At 39.1% G+C, this 22,554-nt stretch overlaps 1 protein-coding gene across 1 annotated transcript in view; it reads left to right on the forward strand.

The window, feature by feature from the left end:
- Positions 1-8,086: 8,086 nt before the first annotated feature.
- Positions 8,087-22,554, forward strand: part of RORA (RAR related orphan receptor A) — a 114,292-nt gene continuing 99,824 nt past the window's right edge. The window contains exon 1 of the mRNA XM_017737397.1: positions 8,087-8,151. The gene's annotated coding sequence lies outside the window, so the exon portion shown is untranslated. The remainder of the gene's footprint in view (positions 8,152-22,554) is intronic.

Raw genomic sequence — 22,554 nt, forward strand, 5'->3', positions numbered from 1 at the left:
CAGGTTTTTTTCTGATCAACCATTTCATTGGTTGTCTCTGAAGGTTCAGTGAGAGCATAGAAGATAAATGGATATAATAAAAACAATCGATTTTATTGGAAGATATAATAGGGTAGAATAATAAGAAAAATAATCTACAATTTTATCTTGAAGTGTGTTCTAAATAGAAACCCATTATTTTCCCTTGCCTGATATAAGAATATCCATCAGATAATTTTAAATCATAATGCAATGTGTTGGACTTGGCAATGTTCTTAAATAATGAATTCCTATTGCACAAATTGTAAGTAAAGGACTGCAGCCGTTTGATTTTGTTACATTTTGGTTTTGTTTGCATAGTTAAAGAGCTTTGGCAGCCTGTGTGAAGATGTTCACATTGCAGTTCTAGGTACCTGAAGGCACAGAATTGGGGCACTGAGGCTTCCTTTATCTCCCATCTAGAGGGACTGCCTTGAGGTGAGGCTTGGTGTAATCAGGACTGCTGCAGCCTTGTGGTTGTTATCTCAGCTGGTATCTCAGGTCCTGGGCCTCTCTCTGAGAATTTCAGTTCTGCTTGAAGGACAGTTTGATTTCCATCCACGGTTGGTCTGAGGTAACGTACAGGAAGACAGCCCCCACCCTCCATTTTATTTGTAGTTTGACACTTTTCTGGATTTTATGGAAATACCCTGAACTCTTGGAGGCCAGGCTCATGCTTTTAAATGTGAAGTTTCAGTAGTCTTGAATAAAGCAGCCCGAAAAGCTTTGGTAAAAACAATGTTTAAGTGAAATGTTGCTTTGAAATTACTTGAAAAGTGTCCTTGGATGAGGTGTCCGATATGGGAGATCTGGGAGAGCAGACAAGTAAAAAGTAAGTTTATGCTTCAAAATGGAGGAGAAAAGCGCCATCCCTGCCTGTACAGTGGCATGTGCTGTGGGGACTCCAGCACACACATGTACATGTGCATGGGCCAAACCTGCTGCTGCTTGACTCCTCCTAATACCCGCAAGCAGGGAGTTTGCAGAAATGATGCTGCTTGTGTCACGTTCACACCTGCTGGGATGTTTTCATTGTCCAAGCTCATGCTAAGATAGAACTGCAGTCAGTGAATCAAGTGGCCAGCTGTGAGGACTGGCTTGGAGGGACATGGCTCAGGGATAAAACTGGCAGTGTTAGGCCATGGGTGGACTCAGTGGTCCTGGAGCTCTTTTCCAACCGAAATGATTCAATGATTCTCCCCTCAGGAGACTGGACATATTGCAGACCTTCTTGCCCATATATCTAGTGCAAGTTAAACAAACTGTTCCTAATTGATGTGCAGATAGGACAGAGCCTTCAGCTGAAGGGGACTCTGTTCTTTGAATGTCATGGGGAGGAAAATGTGTGTTGCCTGCAGTGGTGTCTGCTGTGCTCCTGCCAAGGCTCTCCCGTCACTGATAAACTGTGAAACAGGGACTTGCAGCAAGGCTCAAGCAAAGGTACAATACGAAGTCTGTGACAGATTTTAGGAAATGATGGGGTTCCTTACACCCTGTTGGTCCGTCCCAAGGACTGGAGGTGTTTGCTTGGATTCCTGCAACTTTGTGTACATTGGCCTGGGTTCTGTCCGTGTAACTGCGCTGGCCTGCCAGGCTGTTTTGAAATCCTTGTGATTTGCTTGGTGAGTTGTGTAACGAATAGTCATTAAAACAAAGCTGATTTCTGGTCTTCCTATAAAGACTCCTGCTGGAAACAATCTTACATACAGTTCTGAGCTATCTTTGACTTTTAATGTGTGGAATACAGTATAAATGTGAGATGGATATTTCATCTACTGTCTGGCGACATTTGTCATGTAAGAACGTTATGGTTATTTAATGCAGGTTCTTTGTTATTTTTTCCCACTGTAGACAAAAATATGTTAAGGCTCAGAGGGACTGGCAGTGAGGTTGTGCAAGAAGGAAGACATTATTGAAGTTCATCATCTTTACAATTTGGAGAAGTTTTGGCATCAGAAAATCGGTCTGGAGTCGTTTAGGAATTTTTTATTTGGGAAAAGTCTAGAAAGAGCATGGAATTCTTTTCACTGTCAGTTGTACAGGTGACAGGTATCTCAGGACAGTGGCGATTTCTCTCTTATGAATACTCTGTAACTTTGAAAGAAGTCGTTTGTATTCACGTTTTCACAGATACTACTCTCACTTTAAAGGTAGGGGAGGCTGTCAGCTGCTGAAAAATGAAGTAATAAAATGCTTAGATGATGCAGAAAGTCACTGTCAGAAGTAGGAAGCCAGTCTGAGTTGGAAGGGCTAAAAAAGTCATCTACCTCAGTAAAATAATGTCAAAACATTTTTAAAAATCCTTGGGTGTTTTAATCTTGGGTTTATTGCAAATATTCTGTATCCGTATTTGAGTAAAAGGCAAAAAAAATCGTGTTCTGGAAAATTTCCTGTAGCTAATGCTGATATAACCATATGATTTAAGCAGTAATAGTAAAGCAACCCCTTAAAAATATAACTGTGAATAATTTGTTGATAGAATTTAGGTACAAGGAACAGCTGTGAATCTTAGGATAGAAAGGCTGGGGGTTTTTTCAGTACTGAAGCACTCAGGTCAACCTTGATTCCTATGACTTTGTTATATACCTGTGGACTTGAGAATATGATTAATCTAGACTTGCTGAAAAAACCTAAAACCTTGTTTTACATCATAAGATCTTTCCTTTTCAATAAAAGATGTGAAAAAGTCTGGGAAAATCTGGAATGTTACATTAAAAAATGGTGTCATCATATTTTAAGTTGTTGCTTTTTTTAAAAAGAGACATTTGGGTTTTGGGTTTTTTTGGAGGGATGGTGTCATAATTGTGGAAAACTTCCTTGTTCATACATGTCTCGTGGCTGTTGTCTTTGATCCGTGCTACCCTAGAAGGTAATTTTAATTTTTTTCTTGAGTGAGCTATAAGCATTAGTGTCTAGTTTTGAAACAAACTGGTGAAATTACTTGGAGTACTTTCAGTAGCATGTGCTGATCATCATTAACAGCTCTTCTGTCCTAGACAAGGACACTGTTTTGCTACATGATTTTCTTGGGTTAAAAAAAAATCACTTAAGTTGTGCTTGCAGTACTTGTATGTGTGTTATTTCACCTCGGTCAGTGTAAACAATAGCCCCCAAGGATCACAAAACTCCTTCAAGCCGGAGATCCATACAGACTTTAATTGAAACCACTGAGAAAGTTCCTGAGAGAATGAACTCCTTTCTGAATACACCCAAATCTATTATTCTGCCTTGGTCGGTTCTCTGCAAGTGCCCAGGTGTTACATATAATCTTCTGCTGTAATTTCCAGCTTTGTGTGGTGACAGTAAAGGAGAAGTGGAGTGACAGGATGAAACACAGTGGGATCCAAGCTTGTAATATTTTTTTTTCCTGATTTTATATCATATGTCAGGCAGGAGGCTTGGAGTTCAAAATCTTAAGGTTTGGGGGTTTTTTCTCCAAGATTTCCAATCCATCATAAAACACCTGACTTCCAGAACATGGTAGGGACATAATGCTGGCTTGAGGGGAGGGTAGGAGAAAGGAGAAAGGAGAAAAAAAAAAAAAAAAGAAAGAAACATGTATTGATACACACACCCACATGAGCAAAGCATCTTAGAGCATCTACAGAGATGTGCTGTCATCAGAGCAGTGTTAATCACCTGATTTGGGCACAAAAAGCAGGGCAAAGGGAAACACTGTGGTGCTTATCGGAAGTCCTGGAGATTAGTTGTGAGCTCTGCTGGTGATGCCTGTGTTTATCCATACAAACTTCTGAGGGGGAGTTTTCTTGGAGGTTTAAGAAAATTGCACTCAAGAATATTCTTCTTCGGTATTTTGTAGAGTAATGTATTCTGCCAGACAGGGGCCTTTTTACTTATCTTTCTATACATCAAAGTGTGTTTTCCCCTTGAAATATGGGAAGTTGACAACTGTACAACAGCAGCAGGGATCTGGGTTCACAGAGTAAGCAGTGTTTCATTATGCTGCTTTATTTGGATGGGCAACTGTGAGAAACAGCCTGTGATGTATAAAATATCTGAGTCTTTTTTTGTACTTGAAGACATTGTTATCTCTATTTGAAGTTGGCTAGTGAAGGTCAGTCAGGCTAACTGCTTGCAAAAGAATATCCTGTCTCTGTTGGTAGATACTCTTTTCAAAGTTCATTGCATCCAGCAAGCTATTTTTGTAAATACCACCCATCATGGCAAATTACATACTGTTAGTGGGAGGGGGAAAGGGAATGGTGTAGAAGTTCTTTTCATTTAAAAAAAAAAAAATCGATTATTGTTGCAAAGATCATTGCAGTGCCATGATGAAAAGTCTAAGAAGTTAATTTGTTTCAGATTTGGTGTTGATCAGGAATGTCAAATTGCACTGCGGAAGTGATACATTCTGCGATAACTGTAATACTGAAACTTTCACTCACTGATAACCATGGCAGTGATATACTGTGGTATTTTCATGACATTTCCTTTGCTTTACTTTGAAGTCTAGTTGGTTAAGTCAGGAAGTCTTTCTATATTAGCAACACTGAAGTTACAGTGTTGTTTCTTCCTCTCTTTATGTTTTTTCTGTTTGTTGTTCAGTGAGAATGGAACGCTGGCAGTGTCAAGCAGTCACTTATTTCTCCAGTCTATAACATTTTGAAATGAAACCCATTTAAAAATGGGATTTTATATTAAGTAACATTTTTAAAGGCATCAGTAGGTTCTTTGTGCTCTACTTATTAAAAATAAATTTTCGTCTTTCAGTGCCGTGTTGGCTTTAGGTTTTATTACATGATGTCTACTCAAATCTACATAAACTGATGGTCCTGTCCCAGAAATATTTACAAACAAGAGCAGTACTTGGTCATCATGCCTAATCTTGTGAAGAAAATTACTGATGTATGTTGGATTTGCAGAATTAGTTTCTCAGATCCTGTTGATTTTAGGAGAACTGATGCTGTTGCCTGCACAGGAGAGGCATTCCCATGGAGATGTAAGTGGGATATAGTGCTGGCCCAGAGAGAGCCGGAGATCTTGTAACTCCCCCTTTTTACATTACGTGGTTTTCTGACTGATTTTTTTTTTCCTCAATACACTCATTTCTAGGTTGTTATTGTTATCTACCTTGCATGTTCTGGATAGCAGCCATTGGCCTCCTGTGACTAAACCTGATCACGGTGTTGCATCTTCAATGTTTATATTTAAAGCACTAGTTATAATATATCTAATTTAAATAACTTTTTGGATATGCTGGTACATTTTTTGCTCAGTTTTTCTAGTCACTTAGAGTTACCCGTGTGAAAGGGAAGGCTACTTAAAAATTCATAACTTATTTTACGTCAGTGAAGATTACTGATTAATTTAAAGCTAATCCTGTTGAACTCACTGGCAACATTTATCCTTGTTCCACCAGATTGCAGCTACTTTAAAACCACAGCTCAAAGCAAAATACTTTGCTTTCAGTGCAACCACCAGTGGAATGATGAAGATGATGCAAAAATACCTACCTCTAAGCTGTTGCTTTAAAAGGTTATCTAAAAATATCTGCATAAACCAGCTAAAAGGTCTTACCAGATGATAATCAGTAATTATTATGGAAACATCTGATTTGGAAAAACCCACGACACATGTCACATTAAAAAAAAAATTAGTAAATTAGTTAGAAAAGTATAAGCACTAATATTTCCATCAGTGTTTCATGTATCAGGGGAAGTGGGCCCTCAGTCAGCGAATACAGCTAAGTCTGTTTTGTGCTGTGGCAAATCCCATTGTGAAGAGGCTGTGAGTAATCAGAAGTGACAGCATAAGCACTTTCTGTTCAAAGTGATTTTACAGAAAGCATTATTTTCTGAGAAAAGTACACATATGGCTCCCATAATGCTGAAAGAGCACTGCTGTATCCATTTATTAGCCCCAGTGTTGGGAGAGGAAGTTTTGCAAATGGTGTTCATATTTAAGACCTTTTCCTCTGCATTTCCATTCCATAAAACATCCTTAAAATGGTAGGAATTGGCCAGATAGGCGAGGGCAGGGCAAGTGTGTCTGCCGAGGGGATGTTAGGACAGTTTGTGAAGATGAGGATGCTGTCAGGAGCTGTATCTGCTGTTCAGGGGTCACTCAAGAAGTCAAACAGTAGCAAAAATGCTTTTCCTTGGTAGAAGAGCCAATGGGCCAAGAGCAGCTGTAATTTCCAATTCAAAGGGTGAGGCAGACCCTTGGAAAAACCTAGAGAGGGGGGTTTGTACTCATACCAAAAACTGCATTAATATCATCAATGCATTTTGATGTAGGTGCCTCAGATCTCTCTGCTCCTTCTCCCTCTGGCCCTCTTCTTGCCCTAAGCCACTGTTCCTATAATGGTGCTCGCCTCCTCGTCACACCCTCCTGTCCTGTCCTGTCACCTTCTCTGAGCCAGCCACTAATGGTTGGACTGGAATGAAAATCTGAGAAGTTTTGCTCTTACAAATTAAGAATTTAAAGGATGAATTTGCCCATCGTAGTAACTACTTATATCCAAAGGGGGGTTTTTTTGTTATGCTTGGGGTTTTTTTGTTTTAATTGATTACCTTGGCTCTACAGTTTGTGGCTATAACACTAATTCCTTGCATAAGGAATGTACACATTTGGCCAGGGCCTTTCAATTTAAGTTAGTACACATATATAATCAAGTTTTAGTATTCTGATTTCTGTAAATTGCTTACCAGTGTCTCACATTTACAAAACTGCCCAAAGGAACTACTCAGAACTTCACTTCCCAAAGCCTAAAGTCTCTTAGCTTTTCTTTTCAGGGAAAACAAAGGTCCCAGTGCTCACACTTGTAGAGCTTGGTAGTTCAAAACCAAAACACCAATAGCAACAAAAATGCAATTAAAAAAAAAAAAGTCCTCATGACAGTTATGTCAAACTTGATAGCTAAATATTTAGGATTGGCGCTAGGGTTTTATGTATCTATCAAAAACATGGATAATTTGAAACCGTTGGCTTTGTTAGCTCTATATTTGCAAATAAGGTGTCTACAGTTTTCTGAGTTCTTGTAATTTACTGCCTCCCTGAGATGTTCCACAACCAAGAAGCCTGAATTAAAAGTCTATTTTTTTCCATAGTAATTTGTTTTGGAAGAGGTGGTTGAAGGAATTGGAGGGTAGCAAAGGAATTTCAGGTCTTTCTGTCTTTCATGAGTATTAAGCCAGACAATTCCAATTCCAAAATTTCATTACAGGCCTCAATCACAAATGAAATGTTTCAGGTACTTGTACTGCTTCCAGTAATCTCTTTCTTGTCGTCTCATAAAATTACCCCCAAGGAGACTGAAGCTTAAATACTGATGGGTCTGAGTATGTCACCAGTTATCTACAAAAGTGGAGACAATATTGTTTGTATTCAAGCATGAATTCCAATGACATTTAACAGAGTTAATTTTATCTTTATTTGGTATTATGAATTTTGCCTCATTCTGTTCACTCTGTTGCTTTCTTTAAAATGCCTCTCAAATTTCACTGGCACTGGACCATCGTTGATGATTGCTGCCGCATGCCTGTCTAGCATGAAAACATCTTTATTACTTCAGAAAGTGTATCTTCAGCAGCTTGGAGATATTTGCATCTGGCTTGGAATTATGGCAGGCAATAATCATACTGAGAGAGCTGTTCGTTTGGTTTTAATGAGCATAAGCTACAGCTTGCCATCAAGGAACTGCTTCAACTTAATAACACAGCAAATGACTTGTGCTGCTCGAATCTGTTCTGTCTGGGTGGTTTGATGGACACTGGTTAATAGGAGTGTGGGAAAATTTTTAGCCATGGAAAATAAAGGGGGCTTCCATAGCTGTGCTGGTATCTTCTTTTTGTATCAGCTCCAGTTCTAAACCAGCAGTGTGGAGATATGCATTCCAGCAGTATAGCTGAAGCAATGCATCTTGAAACATTTACTGGGGAGGTATAGGGAGAGAATATACCATTAAAGTCTTCACACAGAGGGAAGATCCTTCCACCTTTAACATATAAATCATGGTAATTTTCATTCTTCTTTTAGAGTGGCTGCTGTATGTCTGATAAAATAGATTAATGATGAAATATATGTCAAAAGAATTTACTCAGTGGTTGCTTTGCTAACACTGGTGTTGTTTCTTCCCTACAGGTATTTCTGTAACAAAGAAGACTCATACATGTAAGTAATACCTTTTGATTTGGCTTTCTCTCACAAATGGAATTTCTGTTAGGCTGTGCTGTGGCTCTCAGATTAATTGGTGTTGGTCTGGCCTGAGAAAGCTCCATTTAAAAAATGCTGGTGTTTTTTCTGCCTTAGGGGTTTCAGTCCTTGCCCAAAGTGTCATTAGATGTACGATGTCTGTGTGTGTGTATGTGGTACTCACATATCTGTTAAGTCAGAGGGCAGAAAAAGAAAGTTGTGAGGAAGGGCAGAATTCCTTACTCTATCTTACAGCTGGCTGATAATTAACATATCTAGAAAATACAGGTGAGGGGAATGGTTGGTTTTATGTCTGTTATATATGCAGTAGGGTTCCAATCAAAATAATTGAACTGTACATCTTCTGTCCCTTCCTGTGCATTAATCTATAAGATAAATCATTCTCTGCTTGTGCTGAAGGAACCCGATGAAAAAGAGGAGGTTATTGTGCTCTCAACCATGTAAGCAAACAGCCCCTATAAATGGCAGCCTTGGATGTGGCTGTGGGTGTGTGCATTTACTTACATGTACCTTTATTCCAAAGCCCCTTCAAAGACATCATTTCTGGGGATCGACTCTTATCTACCCTGCAGGGAGCTAGAGGCACAATTCCAAGAAAATATTGCAATTTTTAGCTGATGGAGATATGTTGAGATACTTCAGATACTGTGGAGGTTTGGAAATCTGGTAGTGCGAGAATTGTACTTGTGCAGGATCTGAAACAGGAGTAGGCTAAAGCCGAGGCTATTACTCTCATGAAAGCCCTCTAACAAAACAGGTGGTAGGCTGCTCAAAATTTATAAATACATACGCATTTTATGCATTTGAAGTATGTTCACTGCAGCTTCTAGGTCATCATAAAGTGTCTTGCCTGGCTTTTATTCTTATTTCATTCCTGGTTTTATAATACTCATGGAGTGAAAAATCTGACTTTAGATGATGAATTCTCACTGTGTAGAGTTAAAAAGCAGATTTAAGAATTTCGAAGGGGAAGCTGATTTGTGTGAGTTTTGAAACAAATTTTAACTGTCTCAAACTTTTAGAGCATGATGGTCCTCTTCTGCTTAGGTGGGCTTGCTGCTTAATACATTGTGAGGGCTAGACCCTCTTTGGCTGAGTGATGGTTTTATTGAACTTAATGAGAGCTACAGGCAGGCAGCCGAGGGCAGGATTTGACCCTGGTATTTTTGGTGAATATTTGCGCTTGCGCTGACTGGGATTGACAGCACAGGAGACTGAAGTGCTCCGGATATCCGCAGGCCAGGCAATGTCCAGCTTCCTCACACAGCCTTGCCCATGGGCTCAGCCCTGGTGTGGGGCCACCCCCCCTCTCTAGTGGTGCTGAGTAGTTGGGTGTTTGTGCCAGCTCGGGCCTTGTGTAGAGGTGAATGGTGGTTTGTAACACCCCCCTGGGAATCAGCCAAAAACACCCTGGTTTTTGTACAGCAGTGCCTGAACTGACCTACAGAGCCATGGCTCTAGCTCCAGTATTGGGAATTTTGTAGGGAAGATCAAGTAGTAATCACAGACCTAAAGAGCACAGGAAACAGGCTCCTTAGCCATGCCAGATTGGTGCAGTGTTGTCACCCTGTGTCTCAGCTGAAGCCATTTCAGGCCTGTGATGAAAAAAAGATGTGTTCCTTGACTGTGAGAGATGATTAGTACTGCTCACCATACAAGGCCTTTCATCTAGTTCAAACAGAAATTAGGGTCCCAGTGTCTTTCATGTTGAGAACTCTGTGCTTTTCTAAGAGAACTGTCAAAGAGTAGTTCCCCGATTTGTTAATCAGTTGTCATGCAATTGCTGAAGCATGAAGAGAAAAGTTCCCTGAATAATGGGAAGATAAGCTTGCCCATTAAGAAGGGATTAAAATAGAAGGAGCAATATGCTGTAATTGGCATGATGAAAATGTAAGCTACGTTTGCTAGCAAATATGTATGAGGTTTCATTCAGTGTTTATTGAAGTTCTTTTAGAATTCATTTGTTATGACAAATGCTCATAGAGCAGGAACAGAAGTAAATTGTGCGTCTTTGGCATTTCAGCATCATAAGGGGGAATAAGCCTTTTTTCCCCCTTGTTGCCTAGAATTAGGTTTTTTTATTGAATAGAAGAAGTAGCCAATAAAATTCACAGTTTTGGAATGAGTTAGAAAAAATAATTTAATATAAACACCTAAATACAACAATTACAAAGTCTGAGTTATTAGCAACTACAACTGACAGAGTTTGTGCACCAAGATATGATCTAGAATTTGCCTATCACTTTGTGTCAGTATAAATAATTTATCCAAATGAAGTTACATAGAGTAAGATTTCTGCAAAGAAATTTAAAAAAAACATTCTTGCGAACACTTTGTGAAGTGTGTACGCATTGCCTGCACTGATTTTTAGAAATATGGATGAAATTTACAATGTGTGGCATATAAGGGTGTTGACTGACTGTGAACTACCACTTATTTCTAGTGACCTTTTGCTTTAATTAGGGAGAAAGAAATGGAGTGGAGAAAATGAGTGGAGAAGAGGAAAGAAATTAGTGGAGAAAAAGAATATTTTTTAACATAATGCCAGAAAATTTGATACATGATGCTTTTCAAACATCAGGTTAATCCTTTTCAGACTTCACCCTAACAGCTGTTTTACTTCTGCAGATTCTGAAGTTGGTGGTGGTCTGTCTCCAGTACTTAATTGTTCCGGGGTTTATTGTTTGAGGGTTTGGGTACATTTTATCCTCTTCTTGGCATTAGTCTGTGACAAAAGTGTCCTGTCAGCTGAAACTGAACTCCTGTGCTGATGGCAGGTGCTCAAGTAGTTCTGAATCTAACAGTAGCTTAATATTTGTACACATGCAATATAGTAGTGCTGAAAAAATGCAGGTCTTTCATAATGTAACTATCTAAATAAAACCTGAGAGATTTTTATCCTTTTTGAGGCAACTAATTTTGTCCAAGTATTCTACTTCATTGGCGCTTCTCCACATTTTCTCTTTATCACAGTTTAAATGTTGCAAAACTTGACACTTTTAAACGGGGTGTGCAATAGTCTTCCAAGCAGCACTAAGGGAATAAGTGTTACCCACCCCAAAATGCCCTTCTTTGTTCAGTTCAAGTTTAAGATTAAACAGGCTTTTGAAGAAAAAATTCATGCCTTCTGTCAGGTTAACCATTACTTTAGGTAAGCTGTAGTCTGTCAGATGGTAGAGGAGAAGTCCTGTCTCATCTTCCATACCAAGTGGGACTTCTGGTCTTTCAGTTCTTTTTTGACTCGAGGAAGACATGACTGACATTAGATTCTTTTCTGATCATTTGATTGGCACTAATATTTGTAAAACAACCCTCTTCCTGCCATCTCTCATGCTCTGAAAAGAAAAGTATTCCAAGTGAATTGTAACTTTGCGCAACTTCACCCTTTTTGCAAATTCAGAGGGGTATCATTGTATCAGTGATGATAAAAATCTGAAATTCTGGGAAGCAGAAGGCTGCAAAGGACCTGGCATTTAATACTGACTGACTTGGCTTTAGGCTGTTCTGAAGTGTGTAGTATTTAGTTTCCGACATCTTAAATCTAAATCTTGCCACACTTCATGTAATTAGTTTCATGACCTCTACCAGACCACTTGTGACTCAGAACTATCACACAAATCAATCACCTTATTTTTCTTCAGATCCCTTTTTTATCTTGGGCGCTGACTTTCTTAAATGAATTTGAACTTGACTGCCTTTCCAAGTAAGGGGTGGTTTCCTGCAGATGCACCCGGAAGGCGAATATTGTACTGAATCCAGGATGTAATGGAACCTTCTTTCTCTCACTGTTTGAGTTGTGAAGAGCCACAGTCAGAAGCTTTGAAGGAGTTTGATTGCATAGCTGGGCTTCATATTGCACTGATGTCCAGATAGATTCAGTCATTTGCTTACCTGGCATTTGTAAGATAGTAAAAACTACATAGATTTTACAAGCCTTCCTCACAATTTTCTGTCCAGAGCTCCTACCATCCTTTGGAATATTGTTCTGCAGCAGAAAAGAACCAGGGGCCCTGGCTCTGAATGACACACTCGTCAGAGCAGAGGTGGGGACCTGCAGGGTCTTACCTGGCCTCGATTAACCAGGTACTGCTTTGAACTAGGTGCTGCTTACTGGCTTCAGCTGTCTCGTGGCACTGTCCCCACAGCGTGGATCATGGCCTTTCTGAGCTGAGGCCAGAAGTGACGGCTGCTTCATGCATTCACACTAAATTATTACCATTTGGAGAGAAAGAACATGTTTCATTTTGTGATTTATCAAGATATTTAAATTAAATTTTCTTAAACAATTATGTTAGTAGGCATCTCTGTATGAATTCCTTAATTTTGGGTGAACTGTTCCTTACTTAAACTGAAATTATCCTTTCAGGTAATTTCTGGCACATAAGAAATGTTTCCAAAGCTAGGTGCTGATTTTAATGACATGAGCTCCTGCTGGAAAATTAAGTGGAAACTGTGTGCTTTTAATTTTAAACACTATATAAAACCATTTGCATGAAGAACTGGCAACTTTGTTGGCAAAGAGTAGAAGTAAACCCATCCCTTCTGCTATCCGAGATCCCGACCCCTTTCCTCTCTCCTACATGAAGCTCTGGGACTCTTCTTACACTCATCTGGCTGTAGGTGTTGGTCTCGAGGTGTATCTTGACTCAGTGTTCTTTGATAAGTACACAGGAACTCTGGACTAAGGGGGCAATTCATGTTTCGAGTTTACACTGCAGATGGGAGGCCTTGACTGTGCCACAGGGAGGTCGACTTGACTGCCCACAGTGCGGGACAAGAGCTGGGAAGTTGGGAGTGACAGTTCAGGTGTCTCCTCAGCTGCCCATAGTCCTGACAAGCCCCTGAGCCCAGTGCTATGCCTGCATTGCTGCTGCAGCACAACAAGCCAAAACCAGGGAATGTCTTGCTCGGGAGTCAGAGGTGTGCTCTTAACACTGTCCTGGGCAGAGATCCATTCCTGCATCATGGCCTTCCTATCTTCGACTCCAAGCAGTTGTTAAGAAGAGCACATTGCTTGTTGAAAACGAAGAGGCAGATTTGGGGCAGAAGACAGCTCTTGAGCTTCTCAGATGTCCAAATCTCCTAGAACTGTTTTTCACCAAAGTTCTCCAAGCATATATTGATGTTTGCAGCTTAACGGAACCCAAGATCCAGATTTCTCTTCTGCCTTGATTTTACTTTCCATACTGTATTTACTGCCACTGCTAAAGATTTCTCAACATTTGCTAGTTATTTTGTATAATTGCATTAAAGGGAAAACCACTGTGATTTTTTTTTTTTTTACTGATCTGATTTATAATTACTTGTCTACTATGCATTGTACTGTCAGCTTCACCTCATGTGTTTCATGTGCAGACTAAAGTAAGTAAACAGTACTTCTCCCTCACAAAACAGAAGCCTTCAGAAAACTGATGGTTAACAGGATCTGCTGCTAGCACCAAGGCCTAAAGAGAACAGGTGAAAACTAAACCCTGTCCCCTGAGGCCAATAAAATAGCTGTTTGGTCCCCTGTGTGTAACCTCCTAATAACTTTACTGGGCAGCCTTAAGATCCCTTGGGGGCTTCTCTGCAAGAGCATTCCCTCTCTTTGTTCAGATTGCTTATTAAAAATGATTTTATAATGAAGTTGCCTCAAATAGCTGCTACTTTGCTGCTTGTCCTTGAAGCACTGTTTGCCCTGGTGAAGAATCTTAAGACAGCTATCTAGGGCTGTTCTCTTGTTCAAAACTTTTACTGAACTACTGCTACACTTTTTTCTTTTTCTCTTTTTTTTTCTTTTTTTTTTTAACTTCCCTGCTGCGAGCCAAAGGAAGCCTCTTCATCAGCAGCTCAGCACTGTACCTTTAATTCCCCTTTGAGGCCATCCCTGTGGAAAGTTTGGTTTGGTTGCCACTCAAAACACTGTGTCAGTGACTTGTTTGTTGCCTGAGAGAGAATGAATGTTGCCTTCTTTTTTGTGACCAAATTATTGAGTACAGGGGCAAAGATGAAGGCATTGTCAAATAAGGAGGAGAGGTGGGAATATTTTTAAAGTCTCAAAGTGTACCTGGCTTGCCTGGGAGAAAGAGTACCCAGAATGGCAATGTGTGTGGATGTGGGACTTCCATGACATGGCTCTAGGTGAAATGTATGGATGCTCTGGTTCTTCCTGGCAGTTCTGCACCAGTGAAACATTTCCTCTGTAAAAGTTCCAACATTTGTGACAGAGACCAGCCCTTTGTCCATGTGGAAACAGCCATGGGTAAAGTATCAAAAGAACTTTTATTAATGTATGTTTTGTGTCCTCACAGAATAACCAGTCAGAGCTGAGACAAACCTGGTGCCTCTAACCTTCTCTTAGCTGCCCAAAAGCTTGGCATGTGCCTGGCCCCCACCCAACCCTTTGGCACAGTTGGAAGGAACATTTCATTTTCTCTAAAGCTGATAGAACAGGCAATTAAATGCACTCTCCTGGAAGTCCCATGGGGAACTCTGTCTAATAGCTGCACTTGAAGATAATATCAGGTCTCTTCTCTGGTTCTGTTCTGAGTATATGGAGCAGCTTCTATCGATGTGGGGGTTTTGGCTGTAACCATTAATTATGGGCTTACTTTACTGTGAGTTTTCTGGTAAATACCCTCAGATAGGGGTTTCTGTGCCTTTATAATGAAGTAGCATGCAAACCAGAGCAAGGGAAAAACTGCAAATGAGTTGAAAAGTAATTTTGACAAATGAAGACTGATAAGTATTTGCAAAATGTTTATCATCCGGTATGAAAATTTATGCGTCTGTGTACATTGGATTATAGTTCAGATACTTCTAAATTGCAAATCAATATATTCCAGTTTTGCTCACACTTCATTTCTTTTTCTGGTTGCTCCTATGTAAGCAGACCATATGGGCAGAGACATTCTCTTTGATGTTTAAAAAATTATTTGGAAGCCCATGTTTTAAGGAATGATGAAGTGTTAGGAGAGCATTAAGAGGTTTCTGACATTAGACATCTAAATTCTGTTAGTGTGGTTGATGGATATTAAGAGATTGTGGACTGACTGAAAAATAAATTTAAACTGTTTGTGGACGCAGGCAGTAAATACATTGGGAATGTCTGTAGTGTTCTCTTATACCTAAGTCTTTCTTTATAATTTCATAGAATTTGCTCTTGCATGTTTTGTACCCTTCTTTTTTCTATCTATTAATTCCTAAGCCTGCTCATCTGATGTAGGAAATAGTGAATGAAGTCATGAACACCTCCTGTGGTGTGATGCACTTCAACAGGGAAACTGTAGGACTGCTGTGAATCCTACTGCAGCTGTTTCAGCAAATCCTGTTGGCTGAAATGTGCTTTCATTAGCCTGTTTAGCACTGCCTATTTTTTTTGCTGTTTGTAAAATCTCCTGTCTTTAGAACTCTTGCAGCTGTTACCTGAAGTTACCGTTTCCAGCTTGATAAGAACAGCTGTCCACAATTTTGGTGTGTTCGTTGGTTATAGATGAGAACTCTGTTACGGGCTGAATCTAAGCTGAAAAATATCTGATATTCTCCACATTCTGAGACTTTAATTCATCTCTGAGAGCAGTAGGAGTTGTTCTTTGCAAAATCATTAAGTAATTTTTTTTTTCAGTTTTTGAGTGCCTTGGGCACCAGAAAACTGACAGAAGAGACTTTTCCAAATCTACTTTTGTATTCTACATATTTTTCAATGCAAACAATGCAAAAGCAAATAGGAAGTGTTACTGCTCATGACTTTCTTATTTAATATATGGGTTGCATATTTTGGCTCAGAATAGTCTGAGTCTAGCCAGCTCTAACTATGCTTACAGGGAAGTACTTCTGACTACATCCTTTGTAATAGCTTCCAAAGAAATAATTGTACTTTCTAAACAAGACTTGTGCAAGACTCATTTGGTTTGATTTGAGCAGTTCCTTGAAGTCACCTCAATCTTTATAGAAAGGTGAGTCTTTGTAATAGATTGCCACCAAATGCAGCAAAGTGTTGAGATTAAATTAGGGTTAAAATTAGGATTAAAACATGATCTTCATACCATTTGTTCAACGATTAGAAGTCCAAGTGGATGGGTTTTTTCTATGGATGTATCACTGCTACCTTTTTTCCCACTTTGAGAAGAATTTCTGCTTAGATTCATTTCACTTCATGACATTGTTTATAATACAATGCTACATTTTTTTGTAGTAAAGCTGAATTCTAATGATTCTAGAGCAAGCTCAGTCATAGGGACTTCTCCAACGTTGGTATCTGAACCAAAAAAAGCACATTTTATTATCTGAATTTTGAAACCGGGGACTGATTCCATCATTCCTAATAGACTCATTTATTTGACAGTGCATTGCTAGACTTGTGCACTTGCCATCCTGACACAACTATTGAACCTGAAAAGGGCTCTTTAATGTATGTTGATGGCTAAGCTTATTAGGACTGTGAAAATATTGGAAGTTTTGCAGCTTTTCTCTAAGCACATCAACCTAGAGTTATTTAAATGTTGACCCCAGCTGGGAGCACAGTCTGATGCAGACAGCAACTAAGACAGCTCCTTATGGCAGATCAGGTAATCACTCCAGCTCATAATGAGGAGCTTGTTCTTAGTGTTATGACCAAATGATAGTATTTGTAAAGCTCCTAATTTAAATACAGTTTTGCTTGTCAGGTTTTTTTCCTTCTAAGTCTCCTAACATGATGAAGTATAAAGGACAAAAAGTTTCAAAGGGCAGTGTGGGTCAGTCTAAAGAACTAAAACTTGCAGCTGAAAAGAAGGAATAGAAACAGATTAACCCAAAATGAAATAGAATCCTGAGGGAATTTGGGATACAGACTCCTTAAAATTCAACTTCTTTTCTTTTGTTTTCAGAACACTTGAGTAGTTTTGAGCTGTACTGACAAAATGCTATGTCTTTGTGTATTTTGTTTAATTGGGGGGAGTGGGAGAGCAAGGAGGGAGACCTGTGCAGACAGCACTTCAGAAATCTTGCCAGATATGAGTTACAGTTATAAATACAGGTGATTTTTGAGGTTTACATGGATCAAAATGTAGTGACAGATACTGTGGTTCAAGTTTGGGTTCTTAAATGTCACCTGCTTTTGTAATTTGCACAAGTGGTGGGATGATGGTCATCTGCTTACCCAAACTACGCCCACACACAAATTCCTTATGCAAAATTCTTCATTAAACTGAAAGACTCAGGAAAAATGGTGCCTGGTGCTGGTTTAGTATAGAGGAATAGTTAAATTTTCTGTTGTGTCTTAGTAGTTGTGTTCCAGTTGAAAACATGAGAAAAAAATACAGTGCATTCACAATAAGACAAAATGACACAATTTTTCTGTAATGCCAAAATTATTTTGATTTAACTGTATGTGCCCTATAAAAGAATAGTTTTATAAAATAAAACTATATTCACACATATAAAATATGTGTGATTTGGCATATACTGATGTGCTGATTGGAGCACATTGAAAAGAGCATCACAGTATTGAAAGAACCTTTTTTCTAAATATGTTTTATGCAGGGGAGGAGAGAGAGAGTGTCAGTAACAGAATTACATCCTCCAGTGTAATTACACCTTTGAATTCAGTGTAAATATCCATTGCTACTTTATCTCTTAATTTATAAGACACTATAGTAGAACCTTGATTTGGTCTTTAACCCTACTGCAGTCACCTTGCCTTAAATTACTTTATTCTTGAATTCACAGTTCACTTGATCAAAGGAATAGATCTCACCTAAATAGAAGTTACTGTTTTAAGGGATTGCAGCTGGGTCTTTGGGAAGTTTCTTGTCTTAACCTTACTGCCATTAATGGTAAAATCCTTGAATTGAACTTGAACTGAACCTTCAACGAGTTACTGCAAAAAGCATAAGCAGTGAATTAAATGGGAAGCCTTGACCAAGAGGATGATGACTTAGCTGGAAAAACTAAGACTTGTGAGACATTTTTGTTATCTGGCTTAGCTTCCCCTGTGTGTATGAGAGGTTTTTGTTTAAAGTGAACACAAACTATCAGTTGTGAGGTGCAGCGCTGTCACTTGCTATACAACAGACTAGGCACACCCTCAAAGCAAAGCAATTTCCTCTCTCTTTTTTTATTTGTTTTTGGTTTTTTGAGGTGTTTACCACCAGCTGCAAAAGCCAGTTCACAAGAGTGGTGGTGTTCTTGCAGTTTTCTGGAAATTCAAATAAGCCTTTGTTTAATCTCTGTGCAACAGAGGTAGGGAAACCTCTGGTTTCAGAAAGCCACTACATGACCAAAGGCATTTAGTGATTTCCTCTTAGATAAAGCCATCAGTTGATAACCATCCTTCCCACCAATGTTTGTCTGAAGAGCTGTTTCGTTATCTTTGTTACTGTTACCTAACTGATACGGGGTGTGATTCTTGCTGGCTGTAAAGGCAACTTCTACAGATAAGGCAAGTTTCCTGTTTAAAGTCTTCACATTTCTTTTGGTCTGACCCTTTTTTCCTTTTTCCTGCCTATATTGGTGGCTTAGTCCAGAGTTATGGTCCTTGAAGTAAAAGTGGAAGTAAAGGGGTCATTCAAAAAGACAATTTTACATGCTGTTTGAGGACATAAGGGTACTAAAGGCTGGCTGAAAATAATTTTTCTGTTAAACAGAGCTTTATATATTTCAAAAAATATTTCACTGAAATAGTCTCAGTTTTTTCCTGCAGTTTTCAGAAGGGAGGTAAGAAAACCCCTTGTTAACTCAGAGCAGGGTGAGTCGTCCTACACGTGGGATGGTGGTGGCATGACTTTAAGAGCTGGCCTAGAAACGAGACAGTTCAGGTACTTCAACCTTAAATTTCCGCGTCCTGTCAACAGGACTTCACCACTTCACTGTCAGCTGTTTTGAGAGTACATTTTAGCACAAAATCCTGTCTTTAGAAGCAGTAATGTAAATTTCTCTGGAACATTTTGTCTTTGAGAAGCTAGCTGTGTTGACACGAAAAAATCTCCATTCTAGCAGGGAACCTTAGAAGAGAGAGAGAGAGCCTTAACTTGAGAACAAATAATTTGGGAAGTTACTATTAGTCTTTGTGAAACTAATACCTGGCAATCCCAGTTTACAAAAGAAATTCGCTTTACTGTGGATTCATTTGCTGCTTTTCACTGGTGTTGGAGGGGAGGTTGTACGACAGCACTGAAGGTAGGAGCCCAGCACCTGCTTTATAAATAAACTGCTTTCCTCACTCCGGATCAAATCAGCATTGGACTTTGGGTCCAGTCTAGTAAGTGGTGGTGTGTTCTGGTAAGTGCACACTGGGAAGATTTACATGTAACTGCTTATTTTCTTGTCTGCAGATCCTGAAATCGCAAAGCTGAGCATTTCAGTGTGATGGATCTTTTACTGTATGTTCTGAATAAGCAGGAAAGACTCTCTGCATATCTGTTGTGGGCAAAGGCCATCCAGTAAATCCTATTTGTTCTCTTGTGTCAGATTTGACTTGCATAGTCCAAATGACTTCACGGCACTGGCATAGGAGTCTCCATGATGCTTCTCTCCAAATCAGACTTGATAGTGCTCGTTTTGTCAACCAAAAGGTCTATTCAGGAGTTATAAATTGAATGAGAAGGTGTAAGTTTGACATGGATCCCTCCTGCTGGTGGGATTTGGGCCACTGTTGAGGACTGTAGTATCCCCTACAAAAGCTTGTAATATTCCCTTTCCTGTCCCTTTGCTAATCCCCACACAAAATCTTTGTCCTAGACACTTGTCATTAAAAATACTTCTATTTCTAAATAGATAAATTACCAAAGTGTAAATATCATTTGCCCAAAGAAAAAAAGTAATTTGGGAAGCCAGTTCTAAGTGACATACCTCCAAAAAATTCTCTTTATTAGGTTAGTTCATTGCTGGGTAATAAATCCAGAACTTTTAATTGACTCTTTAAGTAGTTTTGGCTGAAGTTAGTGTTGTCTGCTTTTAACTTCTTTTTTTTCCCATTTTTTTCATATTTTTGTGATCACTGCACACAGTTAAATGGAGAGGTTCTTTGGGTTTTGTGTTTCATGCACCTTTTCTCCCAAATAGTTCTGAGGTCATATTTCTATTATGATTGTTATTATTAGAGCTTTAAAGAGGAGAAGAAAAAGGAAAGGGGGAGCAAACACAAAGAGGAAAGGAGGTAGTGACCATTTACCTAAAGGTGTGTGCCAATCCAATACATTTGCACCCCTTAGACAGGAAGAGAAACAGAAGCTTCAGCTGACGTGGGGGGTCAAACTGCCTGTAAAGGAAAGACCGCAGGAGCTGAATGGTGGCAGATCTCGTATTTGGTCCATTAAATCTCTGAAACTTCTGTTTGCTTCCAGTGAGATCGTAACACATCACATCTCTACATCCATGCATCAAGGTAAGCATACCCAGATTATAAAAGTAGAGCATAAATTCTTAGCCTCTTTCAAAAGAGCATTTCTAGGATATTCTAGGAATCTGCATGCAACAGCAACTACCAGCTGAAGTCAGACACTGTCTATGCTCTGAACATATCATATTCATAAAAACAACCTTCTTTTAACAAGAAGCCTTCACTTCTTTAATTGTTGCACTCTTCATTTTTCTCACAAAATTTCTCTCAAAGACAGGATCAAAGACAGGTGCAGTGACAAAAAAATGGGGAAGTTGTGTATCTTTTGGAATCAGTAGAAAAGCTGCCCTTGGTTTTCGAGCCAGAAGAGCCACTTCAGAGCCACTTTGTTCATTGTCAAGTGCTGTAGCTTCTCCTTTATTCCCACAGTGGTACAGCATACTATATTTAGTTGTTTTTCACTCTATTATACAAGTATTAACTTTGATAAGGAAAGAAACTAAGATCTTATCAGACTATTTGCCAGTAAAGTTGGGGTAATAGAATTCTCCCAAACTGCCCTCTCTGTGTGTAAGTTCTCTTTACTTTGTGTTATCAAATGCAGCACTCTTGGTGCTTTAAAATGATTTTCAAAAAAATATCTTTGTTCCTCATTTTAAAAGAAGTGAGAATAATTCCATGAGCTGTTCTATTTAACACTTCATTGGTTACTTAATATAAATGCGAATCCTAAGCTACTTGATTTTTAGTGCATTTTTGTCAGATGATCTTTTTTAATTTTATTTTTGGTGCTTAGTGCTGAGAAAACTATTTTTCATTTTGTTTCTAACCATGTGTTTTCATGGAAACAAACCATCTAGAACACATTGTATTTCTATGAAAACACAAGCTTATTAAATGTCAAACAGTTTATGTTTTCCTGGCAGTCATCTTGAAATTGGCACATTCACTGTGTCAGCGTTCTATGATGTAAGTTTAAAACTGTCACATTGTCAATGCTCAGACGTTAAAAGGTCTGAAGTCTCACACATGGGGGAGGAGGAATTAGGCTCTTGTCAATGAGCAGGTGGTGATGATTTAGGCACGTTTGTTTGAGGTTTGTATTAAGTTAATAAAAACTCTCTAGTCTGAGTATCCTCAAATATTTAAGCTGATAAAGAGGTGGCATCAATGTTGAAGTCAGAGTCATTTGTGCTTACTAAGGGCTGACTATAAATATCAGGGTTGCTGGTGGAGCTTGAAGTGTCTTTGCACATTTAACTTTATCACTCAGCTCATGCATTGCAGAAATTGCTTTAAAAAACAGGGAAGCTGGGAGGAACTCCACTCACGGCTGTACATACCCCGTGCCTCAGGAGCTGGTGGTTCCTAAGGGCTGTGTAGCAAGGGCTTGGACACTGCCTACCCATTTTGGAATTATAACTGAGGGTCCCATTGTAACAGGCTGAAAAATGCCTTTGAAAGCAGAGTGGCTTCTGGAAGAGAGAGGAGTCTCCTGGGTGAGTTTATGGCCCAGTCCTGTGTCAGTGAGGAAGGGCATATTGGATGAGCCATGGTTGATCAGGAAGTGATCCTTGTGTGCACTCACATCCCAGTCTGTCACTGCTCTACTGGCAGGCGAGGTGGGTATCAGGCTGTTAAATAAAAGATGGAGGAAGTATTTGATGCATCTGAAAGAAAACGCACAGGTCATAGTAAAGGGAATTTTACCTTCACTAAGATAGGAAATACTTGTACAAGAAAATCCCTTTTAGCTCTCCAGGCCCCATCATCCTTACACTTCAAACAATACCCACAGCACTATTGCCCCACTAAGCTTGACATTTCCAATGTATGTGGATTAACAGGCAGTAAAAATCATTTTGCATTTATCATGCTGTACTATATTTTATAGAATAAACTGATGTTTATTTTATGGTTGAATTCAATATGACTCTACTCAGAAATAGCTCACATGAAAAAATCTTCAGGATTAATTTATGTTTAGTTGCATATATTATCCTAACACATGCAAATAATTAGGAAGAAAATAGCTATTTAGCTTATTTATTATCTCTGTAGGG

The sequence above is a fragment of the Corvus brachyrhynchos genome, unplaced genomic scaffold (genome assembly GCF_000691975.1).
Source record: "Corvus brachyrhynchos isolate BGI_N302 unplaced genomic scaffold, ASM69197v1 scaffold200, whole genome shotgun sequence".
NCBI lineage: Eukaryota > Metazoa > Chordata > Aves > Passeriformes > Corvidae > Corvus > Corvus brachyrhynchos.